Here is a 13,388-nt window from a genome sequence, read left to right on the forward strand (position 1 = left end):
AGACCAGGGCTGCGGTGCAAAGCAGCAGCGTCGTCATTGCTGAAACGCTGTAGTCGGCTGAAAAACGGAGTTGATGGCACCGGCATCGGTAGGCCAAGGCAGTGGAGCAGGATGAGGATGGTGCACCGTGTGACTTACGAGTGGTGCCTTTGAACCACGTAGCAAGCAGCGGCGTCAATGTAGTCATGGAGCGGTAGTGTCAGGGATACTGAGGCGATGGTGTGAAGCGAGGCGGTGCTGAGTGCAGTGCCCACAAGTCACGGTACAAGCAGCGGCTTGGTGGCGGCATCAGGTGGCATCATCGGTGAGACCAGGGTTGTGGTGCTGCATTGCGGCACTGCCCTCTGCGGTGCCTTCAGGACACGCCGTCTGCAGCGGCATCGTAGACGGCGTTGGGTTGCTTTTTCTTCTGTTGAAGCACAAAACACACAGTCCCCAATGCTGATGGCAGAAGAACTTGAAGTCTTTGCTGTTCCTTAGACTTCTTGAACAGGGGGCAAGCTCTACCTCAAGCCCTTGGAGAAACTCACAAAAATAAATAGCAGAAAGTTCAGTCCAGTCCTTTCACTGCCCAAGATGGAAGAAGCAGCTACTGCAGGTCAATACAGCAAAGCACAGAGCAAAGTGGTAGTCCCTTCTCGCAGCTTCTCCAGCTCTCCTTCTTGGCAGTATTCTTTGCTCCAAAGTTCTGGGGTCTGGACCCCAATATTTATACCCCAAATTCATTGGTCCTCTCAGAGTGATGTGCTTAGTCCAAACCAGTTCTATCAACTCTGGCCCAGCTTCCTGGCAGATAGTGGAGACAGCATTGTAGAAGGCAGACCAGGCCCATTCAGGTGCAAGGAAATCTCCTCCTACTACTCTAAATGCAGCCCAGGTCTACTCTGCCCATCCTTGATACTTCAAACTCTCTGGAGCCACTGCACATCCTCAGACCCTGTCACTCCAAAGCTGGACAACCAATCCCCATCCTAGCAGAGGCACACAGGATGGCTAAGCAAGAGAATACCTACTTTCTAAAAGTGGTATTTTCAAACACAGAATGTAAAAATCACCTTTACTAAAAGATGCATCTTTAGATTCTGAGTTCTGGCATACTAAACTCTATTTTCCTATCTGGTCCCAATGGGAAGTTTTTATAAATTAACTCCCATGCTTTCCTCTGGGCCAGATGGCCTTTCAATAGTAAAAAAATTAAATTGGCAGTATTTCACTACCAGGACATGCCATACACATCAGGGCATGTCCTACCTTTTTACATACACTGCACCCTGCCCACAGGGGTACCTTGGGCCTACCTTACTGGTGACTAATATGTAAGAAAAGGGAACGGTAGGGCGTGACAAGTGGGTGCACTTGCCAAGTTGACATGGCAGTTACAAACTGTGCGCACACCCTGCAGTGGCAGGTCTGAGTTTCCTTCGAAGGGCAGCTTGTGTGGGTGGCACAACCAGTGCTGCAAGCCCACTAGCAAAAACAACAAGTGATGGACTGAATGTGGATCAATGTCACACACTCCCCCAGTCAAAAGATCTGGGCCCAAATCCATCGTTTTTTTGCACTCCACACCACCCTGGGTTAGACAATGGCGATATGCAAATCAGCTCTGACCCTGTTGCCCCATGGGAACAGTCCAGTCCGAACTACAAAAGCCATGTCCTTCCCAGAACGGAATCAAGCATCCGAGGACCGGACCGGTTTCGAGGTAACACCTCTCTTCAGCCCGGCTAGCTTGACTCCAAGTGGTGTGGAGTGCCTGGGACCCACGTCTGGGCATCCCCAGCGCACTTAGGGCGGCAATTGCAAAAACAACAAGTGATGGACTGAATGTGGATCAATGTCACACACTCCCCCAGTCAAAAGATCTGGGCCCAAATCCATCGTTTTTTGCACTCCACACCACCCTGGGTTAGACAATGGCGATATGCAAATCAGCTCTGACCCTGTTGCCCCGTGGGAACAGTCCAGTCCGAACTACAAAAGCCATGTCCTTCCCAGAACGGAATCAAGCATCCGAGGACCGGACCGGTTTCGAGGTAACACCTCTCTTCAGCCCGGCTAGCTTGACTCCAAGTGGTGTGGAGTGCCTGGGACCCACGTCTGGGCATCCCCAGCGCACTTAGGGCGGCAATTGCAAAAACAACAAGTGATGGACTGAATGTGGATCAATGTCACACACTCCCCCAGTCAAAAGATCTGGGCCCAAATCCATCGTTTTTTTGCACTCCACACCACCCTGGGTTAGACAATGGCGATATGCAAATCAGCTCTGACCCTGTTGCCCCATGGGAACAGTCCAGTCCGAACTACAAAAGCCATGTCCTTCCCAGAACGGAATCAAGCATCCGAGGACCGGACCGGTTTCGAGGTAACACCTCTCTTCAGCCCGGCTAGCTTGACTCCAAGTGGTGTGGAGTGCCTGGGACCCACGTCTGGGCATCCCCAGCGCACTTAGGGCGGCAATTGCAAAAACAACAAGTGATGGACTGAATGTGGATCAATGTCACACACTCCCCCAGTCAAAAGATCTGGGCCCAAATCCATCGTTTTTTTGCACTCCACACCACCCTGGGTTAGACAATGGCGATATGCAAATCAGCTCTGACCCTGTTGCCCCATGGGAACAGTCCAGTCCGAACTACAAAAGCCATGTCCTTCCCAGAACGGAATCAAGCATCCGAGGACCGGACCGGTTTCGAGGTAACACCTCTCTTCAGCCCGGCTAGCTTGACTCCAAGTGGTGTGGAGTGCCTGGGACCCACGTCTGGGCATCCCCAGCGCACTTAGGGCGGCAATTGCAAAAACAACAAGTGATGGACTGAATGTGGATCAATGTCACACACTCCCCCAGTCAAAAGATCTGGGCCCAAATCCATCGTTTTTTTGCACTCCACACCACCCTGGGTTAGACAATGGCGATATGCAAATCAGCTCTGACCCTGTTGCCCCATGGGAACAGTCCAGTCCGAACTACAAAAGCCATGTCCTTCCCAGAACGGAATCAAGCATCCGAGGACCGGACCGGTTTCGAGGTAACACCTCTCTTCAGCCCGGCTAGCTTGACTCCAAGTGGTGTGGAGTGCCTGGGACCCACGTCTGGGCATCCCCAGCGCACTTAGGGCGGCAATTGCAAAAACAACAAGTGATGGACTGAATGTGGATCAATGTCACACACTCCCCCAGTCAAAAGATCTGGGCCCAAATCCATCGTTTTTTTGCACTCCACACCACCCTGGGTTAGACAATGGCGATATGCAAATCAGCTCTGACCCTGTTGCCCCATGGGAACAGTCCAGTCCGAACTACAAAAGCCATGTCCTTCCCAGAACGGAATCAAGCATCCCAGGACCGGACCGGTTTCGAGGTAACACCTCTCTTCAGCCCGGCTAGCTTGACTCCAAGTGGTGTGGAGTGCCTGGGACCCACGTCTGGGCATCCCCAGCGCACTTAGGGCGGCAATTGCAAAAACAACAAGTGATGGACTGAATGTGGATCAATGTCACACACTCCCCCAGTCAAAAGATCTGGGCCCAAATCCATCATTTTTTTGCACTCCACACCACCCTGGGTTAGACAATGGCGATATGCAAATCAGCTCTGACCCTGTTGCCCCATGGGAACAGTCCAGTCCGAACTACAAAAGCCATGTCCTTCCCAGAACGGAATCAAGCATCCGAGGACCGGACCGGTTTCGAGGTAACACCTCTCTTCAGCCCGGCTAGCTTGACTCCAAGTGGTGTGGAGTGCCTGGGACCCACGTCTGGGCATCCCCAGCGCACTTAGGGCGGCAATTGCAAAAACAACAAGTGATGGACTGAATGTGGATCAATGTCACACACTCCCCCAGTCAAAAGATCTGGGCCCAAATCCATCGTTTTTTTGCACTCCACACCACCCTGGGTTAGACAATGGCGATATGCAAATCAGCTCTGACCCTGTTGCCCCATGGGAACAGTCCAGTCCGAACTACAAAAGCCATGTCCTTCCCAGAACGGAATCAAGCATCCGAGGACCGGACCGGTTTCGAGGTAACACCTCTCTTCAGCCCGGCTAGCTTGACTCCAAGTGGTGTGGAGTGCCTGGGACCCACGTCTGGGCATCCCCAGCGCACTTAGGGCGGCAATTGCAAAAACAACAAGTGATGGACTGAATGTGGATCAATGTCACACACTCCCCCAGTCAAAAGATCTGGGCCCAAATCCATCGTTTTTTTGCACTCCACACCACCCTGGGTTAGACAATGGCGATATGCAAATCAGCTCTGACCCTGTTGCCCCATGGGAACAGTCCAGTCCGAACTACAAAAGCCATGTCCTTCCCAGAACGGAATCAAGCATCCGAGGACCGGACCGGTTTCGAGGTAACACCTCTCTTCAGCCCGGCTAGCTTGACTCCAAGTGGTGTGGAGTGCCTGGGACCCACGTCTGGGCATCCCCAGCGCACTTAGGGCGGCAATTGCAAAAACAACAAGTGATGGACTGAATGTGGATCAATGTCACACACTCCCCCAGTCAAAAGATCTGGGCCCAAATCCATCGTTTTTTTGCACTCCACACCACCCTGGGTTAGACAATGGCGATATGCAAATCAGCTCTGACCCTGTTGCCCAATGGGAACAGTCCAGTCCGAACTACAAAAGCCATGTCCTTCCCAGAACGGAATCAAGCATCCGAGGACCGGACCGGTTTCGAGGTAACACCTCTCTTCAGCCCGGCTAGCTTGACTCCAAGTGGTGTGGAGTGCCTGGGACCCACGTCTGGGCATCCCCAGCGCACTTAGGGCGGCAATTGCAAAAACAACAAGTGATGGACTGAATGTGGATCAATGTCACACACTCCCCCAGTCAAAAGATCTGGGCCCAAATCCATCATTTTTTTGCACTCCACACCACCCTGGGTTAGACAATGGCGATATGCAAATCAGCTCTGACCCTGTTGCCCCATGGGAACAGTCCAGTCCGAACTACAAAAGCCATGTCCTTCCCAGAACGGAATCAAGCATCCGAGGACCGGACCGGTTTCGAGGTAACACCTCTCTTCAGCCCGGCTAGCTTGACTCCAAGTGGTGTGGAGTGCCTGGGACCCACGTCTGGCCATCCCCAGCGCACTTAGGGCGGCAATTGCAAAAACAACAAGTGATGGACTGAATGTGGATCAATGTCACACACTCCCCCAGTCAAAAGATCTGGGCCCAAATCCATAGTTTTTTTGCACTCCACACCACCCTGGGTTAGACAATGGCGATATGCAAATCAGCTCTGACCCTGTTGCCCCATGGGAACAGTCCAGTCCGAACTACAAAAGCCATGTCCTTCCCAGAACAGAATCAAGCATCCGAGGACCGGACCGGTTTCGAGGTAACACCTCTCTTCAGCCCGGCTAGCTTGACTCCAAGTGGTGTGGAGTGCCTGGGACCCACGTCTGGGCATCCCCAGCGCACTTAGGGCGGCAATTGCAAAAACAACAAGTGATGGACTGAATGTGGATCAATGTCACACACTCCCCCAGTCAAAAGCCCACTAGCAGCATTTGATGTACTGGCCCTGGGTACACACAGTTCACTGTACGAGGGACTGACTAGTAAATCAAATGACCAGTCATGGAATCACCAATCCATAACACTAATTTACAACAGGAGCACTTACACTTTAACACTGAACAGCACTGAGAAAGGGCGCAGAGACACTAAACCAGGAAAAACAGAGTCAAAACCGGGAGGTCAGAAAGCAAAAAGACAGGGGAAACAGGCCAAAGATGCCAAGTGTAAAAGTGACTGTGAATGGGTATGTGAGCAGTTGTGTTGTGGTGTGAGTGGGCGTACGAGAGTTTGTATGGGGGTGTGAGTGGGTGTGTGAGTGGGTCTGTGGATAATGTCATCAGTGATGTAATTTGAGATGTTGTCTGTGATATCACTGACCATGTCATGAGTGATGTAATATGTGAGGTCATAAGCAGTGCATTGCAGGGGCATAAGTTATAGTCAGTTCAAGTACCTATAACTGCTTAATTTCCCTGGTTTGGTACAAGTGAAATCTAAGCTTAACTATAATCTCCCTGTAACCTTTGGTCTATTTCAGTCAATTTTTCAGGTGTAAAAAAAACAATTCTAGCTATAACATTACTGTAACCTTTGCTTTTTAAGTGAATTTCTAAGGTTTTTCAAATTCCATTTCCTAACTATAATGTCCCTGTTACCTTTGGTTTTTTAGCGAATTTCTATGTTTTTTTACCTAGTAGTCAAGTTTGAAGAGTGGTGGAGAAAGTGGGGCAGGTCCTCCGACCAGCTCTTAGGAATGCTGCTGTGTCGGACTTACATCCAAAAGGACTTCATCCCCCAACCAGCAGTGCACCGGGAGATGCATTTGCACAGCAGAGGAGAAAGGGGCATGGTCTCTGAAGTCCTCTCAGCAATCAGGCTCAGTGCGAGTTACTGGAGGTAACAGGAGGGCTTGTTTGTCCCCAAAGACCCTCTGGAGCGTAGGGGACCTCATCCTCCAATCAGCAGTGCACCAGGAGGTGCGTTTGCAGAGTGATAGAAAACAGGGCGGGCCTCCAACGACTTGCCGGTCTTTTTTTTTTAATTTATTCAGGGCGGAGGGCCACTTAGACCCCCTTCCCTGAGCCAACTTTTGGGGTCAAAGATATTGCCAAATGAAAAAACAGTCTTCCCATAGAAACTACAACTACCTACTGGCCACAGCCAGGAAGCCCGAAACGCGTCATGAGCTGTGCACTTATCTATATTATTTAATAAACAACATCTTTGGCACCAGCAATAGAAGTTGTCCATTCATGTTTTTGTGCACGACCGCACATTTGGAGAGTAATTGGATATTACATCAGGAAGCAGGCTGAAAGCAATTTGGAGGCATCTATGCTTTTGGTTTGCTTACTTATTAAAAACGCAAAAATTGATTGGGACACCAACTTAAATGAAATCGGAAGGCTTAACATTGAAATAAGTAAAATCCAGAAGACTTAATTGACAATAAGCATGGGCGAATTTTTCGGATTTGCAATCCGCGAAATTGCGTATTTACGGATTCGCAATCTGCAAAATTCGCGAACTCTCGCGAATTTTGCAGATTTTAATTTTTTTGGGTTCGCAAGTGTTTCTGCCGTTTCGCGAGGGTTTTTTACCAGTTTGCAAACGCGAACTTACTTGTCAGGTAGCAACGGTCGCGACCATGTTGTTTCTACGTTTGGTTCATCACAGCACCCTCTTTTTCACCACTGCCACCCTCTGTTTCACCACTGCCACCCTCTGGCTCACCCATGCCACCCTCTGTTTCATCACTGTAGATTATGGGGGGAAACGCACACCTGCCCTGCCTCAACTGACATGAATGAATATGGGGCTGATTGATTAATGTGTCACTGAATTTGAACTTCCAGTCTGGCACCTGCTTCCTTATCAGTAATTGCTTTCTGTTGCAGTCTAATTTTTTTTAGCAGGACCTTTGTGGCATACTTGTAGCTATTCCTGAGCCTGCTGTGAGGGTCAGAGCAGGGTCATAGAATAGTTGCAAGTAGGCAACAGAACTCTGGAGGGGCCCCTCAGGAAGCACTAGAGGGAATGGTTACTAATGATAAGATTGAACTTTTGTACCTGCTGAGTGCTTTCAGTTTTGCAAAAATCGTTTTTCTGCAATTTCGCGAGATTCGCGGGGCGCGAATTCGGGCAAGATCGATTTCGGAAGCTGCGAATTCGTGCGAATACACGATTTGTTTTCTTTGCGGCGTGTTTGTTCGAGTGATTTTTTGCGTGTTCGCAAGCCGCTTGTAGCGCAACGTTTGCGAAGTTACCCTAGCGGTCGTACATGGGCGCGGCCATCTTGTTTGCGTGACGTTATTCCGTTTCCGGGCGCTATGTGTAATCTCGCAAAGTGTGCTACTCGCTAGTACATGTTCACGTGGGATCGCGGGGGAAATCTCGCGCGAACTTACCCACGCGGTCGTGAACGGGCGCGGCCATTTTGTTTTTCATTCATTGCTATGGTTCTGGGCATGCTTTCTGTATCCTCTGTTAATCTCTACCATCCTTTGCTTGTTTGAAGTTTTTTTTAATCTATTTTACTTATTATCTATCCCTCTATTTTTCTAGCTCTAGATTTTTGTGTTTTCTGCTACTTTTGGTTAATTTTAAACTACTTTTTTTAACTCTTTTCTTTTCTTCTTCCCTATTCTATTTCTTCTTTATTATTTACCTTCCTTTCTGCCCAGACCATGGTAAAGGAAGCCGGGAAGCAGCCCGGGAAGGGTCCCGCACCCCGTGCCCGGCTCCCGTTTGGGGGGGAGCAAGTTATAGCTTGGGAGATTTTTAGTGCGGAGGAGGTGGTCGCACTAGTCTTTTATGTTCAGCGCAGCCTCCCCAGGACCATCATGGGAGGCGGCAAGATCGTTACCGGCTACGGGCTCAGGGAGCGCCGAAAGCGGTGGGAGAAGGTGTGCCGGGCCATGTTTGAACACTCTGGAGTCCGGCGCACCTACAACCAGGCCACCCACCGCTGGACGGATCTCCTGGACCGGGAACGTGACTTGCTGGACGTGCTCGGTATCGAGATCCCCGGGCTTGGTGAGTAGTAGTAGCTATTTCTAGCTATTTCATCACTTTTTTCTCCCGCTCTGTGTGTTATTATATTGCAAATTTTTGTTTTTTACCAAGAGCAATAATGCTGCCGATTACATTGTAGGTAAATTATATTTCAAAATCTTCTGTGCATTTCAGGTGCACTGCTCTCCTTCTCAGTAGCGTTGCTACTATGCTTATTTGTTTTCTATTTTGTGTTCATTTCATTGGCCTGAGAAATTATGTATGAGTGTAGTGTAAAGAACTGCGTAATGCTAGACACTAAGGGTCAGATTTTCTATTACCGGCGCATCCCTGCAAAGTAGCAGGGATGTGCCAGTAATTGTGCCCACGCCACCACCACCCATGGTGCGCCGTATTTAGAGTGCGCGCACCATGGGCCTAAAACGTCACCGAAGCGTTACGCATCTGTGCCGTAAAGGTGGCGCATTGCTGGAGTTGCGTCACAACGATGGCGCAGCTCCAGCAATGCTCTGGGGTGCCCTATCTCCCCAATGCTGCGTCAAGCCGTACGTCTGCTTCAAGCAGGCGCAGGGTTTGAGTCACGCATCATTGTACTAAAAATGACTGATTGAAATCTTGTAGATTTCCCTCAGCCACTTTTAGGATGCGTTCCTGCGCAGGAACGCCCTCCCTTGCGCCGGAACGCCGCCCTGATGACGCAGGGCTTTACAACGTGATGCATCGCCCATATGCGTCACGTTGTTAATATACGCCGCACCATGGCGCCTCTTTTGTTCTGCCGCTGCGTCACAAAAGTCATGCAACAATGGAGCAAAAGAGCCGCAAGGGGCTTGTAAATCTGCCCCTACAGACTCAAGTCCAGTCCTTCCTTTGTACACCTGGCAATAAGAAGACATAGTGGTGGTGGATTGATAGTTTGAGTGTTTTAATGACTGGTTAATGTAGTAGGAAACTTTTTAGTGTTGTCGCTGATCTGCAATCACGATGGACTTTGTCTGTCACTTCGCGTGCTGCGGACTGCTGCCTGCCAGTCCTAGGCGAACCTTTTTAGTAGTTTGTTTAGTGAGTTACATAACTTTCCAAGTCGACGGCCCGCAAATCAAGCAATACTAATATCGTAGTAGACCACATGAGATAGGTCAATATATCCCGTGGAATAGTTGTCTATTTGCTATTTCGCCAAAATATTTTGTTATTGTTCTTTTGAAATGTTTGATTTGGTTGACAACAATCATCCATGTTTTCGGGTCTTTCTTTCTTTCATGTTGTACATCAGCTCCCCCAAGGGGCAAGAGGACAGAGGAGGAGGGGTCATCGGCTGCTGCTGCTGTTCAAGGCCAGGATCGGTCAGGCGAGGGCTCCTTTGCTGGCCCCTGTAAGCTTTAATTTTAATATAGAGTACCTATTTTTTCCTAGCGTTCCTCATTTGATTTTTTCTAAATCGTCTTTGATCTTCTTGTAGACTGTATCTAAATTCTTATCCTGCCTCTACTATGACTCCCTGTGGTATTACTAGATTATTCTTATTAGTCTGTCTGTGTAGCTAACTAAGATTGCACAGTTGGCAAAAGGTGTTAAACGAAACTCCCATTCTAGTCAGCAATAGCTCTATGCACTGAGTGCAGTCCTCTGGGATTGTCCATAATGTCTTTTCAAGTCTTCTAAATGTTTATGCTTTGACAATTACCAACAATAAAAAGGTGAATGACCACCAAGAAAGAATAAGATACTACTTTACTTTCGGTTTGGATAGGAGGACAATCCATACTACTACTGTTGCAGGGACAAATCTGCACAAACAGAACTATGGACACTAAATAGTGCATTGTTTATCAATTATAATAGGCGCAGGTAGACTTTCCACATACCTCAGTGATATCGTACTTTGAAGAACCCCCAATCTCCTTACTGACTAGATAGTGTGGCAGACTCATTTAGCTCCCGAATTCATCGATGATTGATCCCCAATGATGATTATCCAACGCAGGGCAAAAGTACGGAGTCAGAGTCCAGAAGTGTCAGAGGCACGGACTAATGCTTGGAAATTGCAAAACCTTTTGCTCAGTCACTCTTGACAAAAAACCACAGAGTCTATTTAAGTTTTGTCGCGGCAAAAGAGGGATTGAGGCTTTAAGGGCCGCACCAAGGGTCAAGTTCCTAATATTTGTTGAAGTAAGGGTGCAAGCGGTCTGGGATACAACCCCCTAGATCCCAACAAAGAACAAATAAAAATTTGTTCTATACATCAAATTTCACAAATTGACCTCGCACACCAAAAAACTATATGATAAACACAATGTTAGTGCTCAATAAGCATTCGTATTGTAACAAAGATAAAATCCAACTGTCCTCCCAAGAAATTTTTCAAGTCAGTTTTCTTCGTTTTATTCTTTCTTTATTTGTTCAAAAAAACTCGCAGATAAAAATAGCCAACGCGTTTCGTCCGAAACCGGACTTCTTCAGGGCTTTGCGCAGTGTGTTCTTATGTTACACGTCCCATCCGTCCTGGCAGGTGTATAAGCAAACGCGGACGAAACGCGTTGGCTATTTTTATCTGCGAGTTTTTTTGAACAAATAAAGAAAGAATAAAACGAAGAAAACTGACTTGAAAAATTTCTTGGGAGGACAGTTGGATTTTATCTTTGTTACAATACGAATGCTTATTGAGCACTAACATTGTGTTTATCATATAGTTTTTTGGTGTGCGAGGTCAATTTGTGAAATTCTATTTAAGTTTTAAAGCTTTATTAAAAGTAAAAATATTTATTAAAATCAAGCTTGTCATAAAACATAAACGGTTGATTAAAAATGGAAAAGTGCTTAGTGATTTATTTTACACATTTATTGTGGGCGAGCCGAGCCCTCACCTGGTTTGAACTTCAATTTTTCTTTTTGGTGCTGAATCGTTGGTCACTCCGTCCTAGTGATGATGATTTGTTCTTAGAAGTGAAGCTTCTGTCTGTTATGAGAAAAATGGTGCGTGTTAAAAAGCAAGCATTCATCAGTTGTACCAAAAAGTGCAGCAAGACAAGACAACACCCTTCTCTGGAAAAAGGGACATTTTTACTTTAGAGTAGACAGTCACAAATTATGAAATTGGTTTCTGTATTCACATTTCTTCATTCCTAGACAAAATACTAGTGAATGGTGTATGTCTATGACATCTAACATTCTTAAATGTACTTTGTAGCTGGAACATCTGGTGCTGGGCCCAGCGCGGAGGTGGAGGACAGTTCTGGTGAGGAGGCGGTGCAAGTGCCGGACGAAACTGCTGTGCCGGTTGCCACGGTAGTGGCAGGCAGTGGTAAGCTCTTATATTCCTTACTTATTAAGATTGCAGACTGCATAGTGTGCTCTCTGCACGGGTGTAGTATATATGTTCTACAGTTAAGTTACTATACTGTTAAGCAGACTTTCAAATTTAGAACAACATTTTTTATCAACCAGGTAGTAGCCTCCTCTAAATTTACTTCAACTCAGCAGTGAATTTTTTTTCGAGAATCCAAATCAGATCTGAGATGAACTTGATGGATGGGATGAATAAAAAGCGAAAGGGTGTAAGTAAGGTGGAAGGACGAGCAAGTTAAAAGTAATGATGACTGATAAAGAAGAATGATACGTGTTTGATTGGTGCCCGAGGTGGCTGGGAAGGAATATGATGCATGGCTGGGTGAAGGATGAAGCAAGGATGAGTGAAAGGAGAACAGCCTGGGTGGGTGAAACAGAAACTGTATGTGTGCGCAATATATGCTTTGGTTGAAATTCAAATGCAAGTCAAGCACGGATGTATGGCTTGCGGTTTCCCAAATAAAATGAAAAGGTTGTTTTCCCGTGAGAAAACGTAAGGTTTGTCCAGATGAGAGACATGAAGAAGAATGATTGACATATAGTTTGAATGGATGGATGCCTGGATCATTGTACTCTCTGACTCTTAGATAGCATATGTGTATCTAGAGAGAGTAGACGGTCACTGGATGAACTAAGTGTTACTTTGAAGAGCATGAAACACCGCGCCCGCACGTCCGTCCCAGTGTAGGAAAGTCAAGGAAAAGAAGTTGTAATTTTGTCCGAATACTACCATGAATAGTAGCAGTAGTTTGTATTGCAAGCAAAGCATATATCCGGCTATTACGATGGCCACTCACTACCTCTGTTAATAAGTTTAGTAGAACTCGGTCATTCATGTGTGGATGTATTACTGTTCACTTAATAAAAAGAAAAGCACCTAAAGTCATCCCATATGTAAGCAAATACATACCATGTGCAGTGATAGATAATCAGAATATTTATCTTCTTCATTTTCCTTTTCCTGTATTCATTGGCACTGTAGGGTGAAAGTTAAATTAATTAAGCCCTTGTAACAGAGCATCACCACCTGCATGTACTGGACTGGTACAGTAACGCAAGTCTGTCTCACTCATCATGGCGGGCGTCTGTTTTTCTCGGGTGCAAGTTGACTGCGCTGGCATTATGCCGGCTTGCAGAAGTTAACGTACCAATTTTGCTAAATAAGAGAGAAGAAGAAGAATAAGACTGGTGTACTGTCATAGTCGACTCTAATGGAGTGAGTCCATAGTGCTCGTAGAATTGATTCCTTAAACTCCCACTAATGTTAGAGCAAGGATGAAGAAGTGGGAGGTTAGATAGATACTGGCCACAATAGTTATGTGCTGCGCTTGCAAGTTGCTAGTTCTACTGTTATGCGTAAATAGTAACGTGAGTAAGACAGCTAGCCAGGAAAAGTCATAAATTAAAAGAAATACTAACAAGTTTGATCAGATAAAAAACGTCTATTTCGTTTAATAAGCATTTGATTTAAAAAAAGGGGGAAACAT

At 47.0% G+C, this 13,388-nt stretch overlaps 1 long non-coding RNA gene across 17 annotated transcripts in view; it reads right to left on the reverse strand.

Annotated features, from left to right (window-relative positions):
- The window catches only part of LOC144828501 (uncharacterized), a 2,902,672-nt gene that overhangs the window by 2,528,467 nt on the left and 360,817 nt on the right, over positions 1 to 13,388 (reverse strand). For 14 of the 17 annotated variants that reach the window (XR_013610467.1, XR_013610466.1, XR_013610460.1 and 11 more), the window contains exon 4: positions 11,421 to 11,512. The exons of 2 other annotated variants lie outside the window; for them this stretch is intronic. This is a non-coding gene — a long non-coding RNA (uncharacterized LOC144828501). Of the gene's footprint in view, positions 1 to 11,420; positions 11,513 to 12,811; positions 12,878 to 13,388 lie in introns of all 17 variants that reach the window. One more of the 17 variants, XR_013610459.1, reaches the window with a different exon arrangement.

Source organism: Lissotriton helveticus, chromosome 4_1 (assembly GCF_964261635.1).
Source record: "Lissotriton helveticus chromosome 4_1, aLisHel1.1, whole genome shotgun sequence".
In the NCBI taxonomy this organism is placed as follows: domain Eukaryota; kingdom Metazoa; phylum Chordata; class Amphibia; order Caudata; family Salamandridae; genus Lissotriton; species Lissotriton helveticus.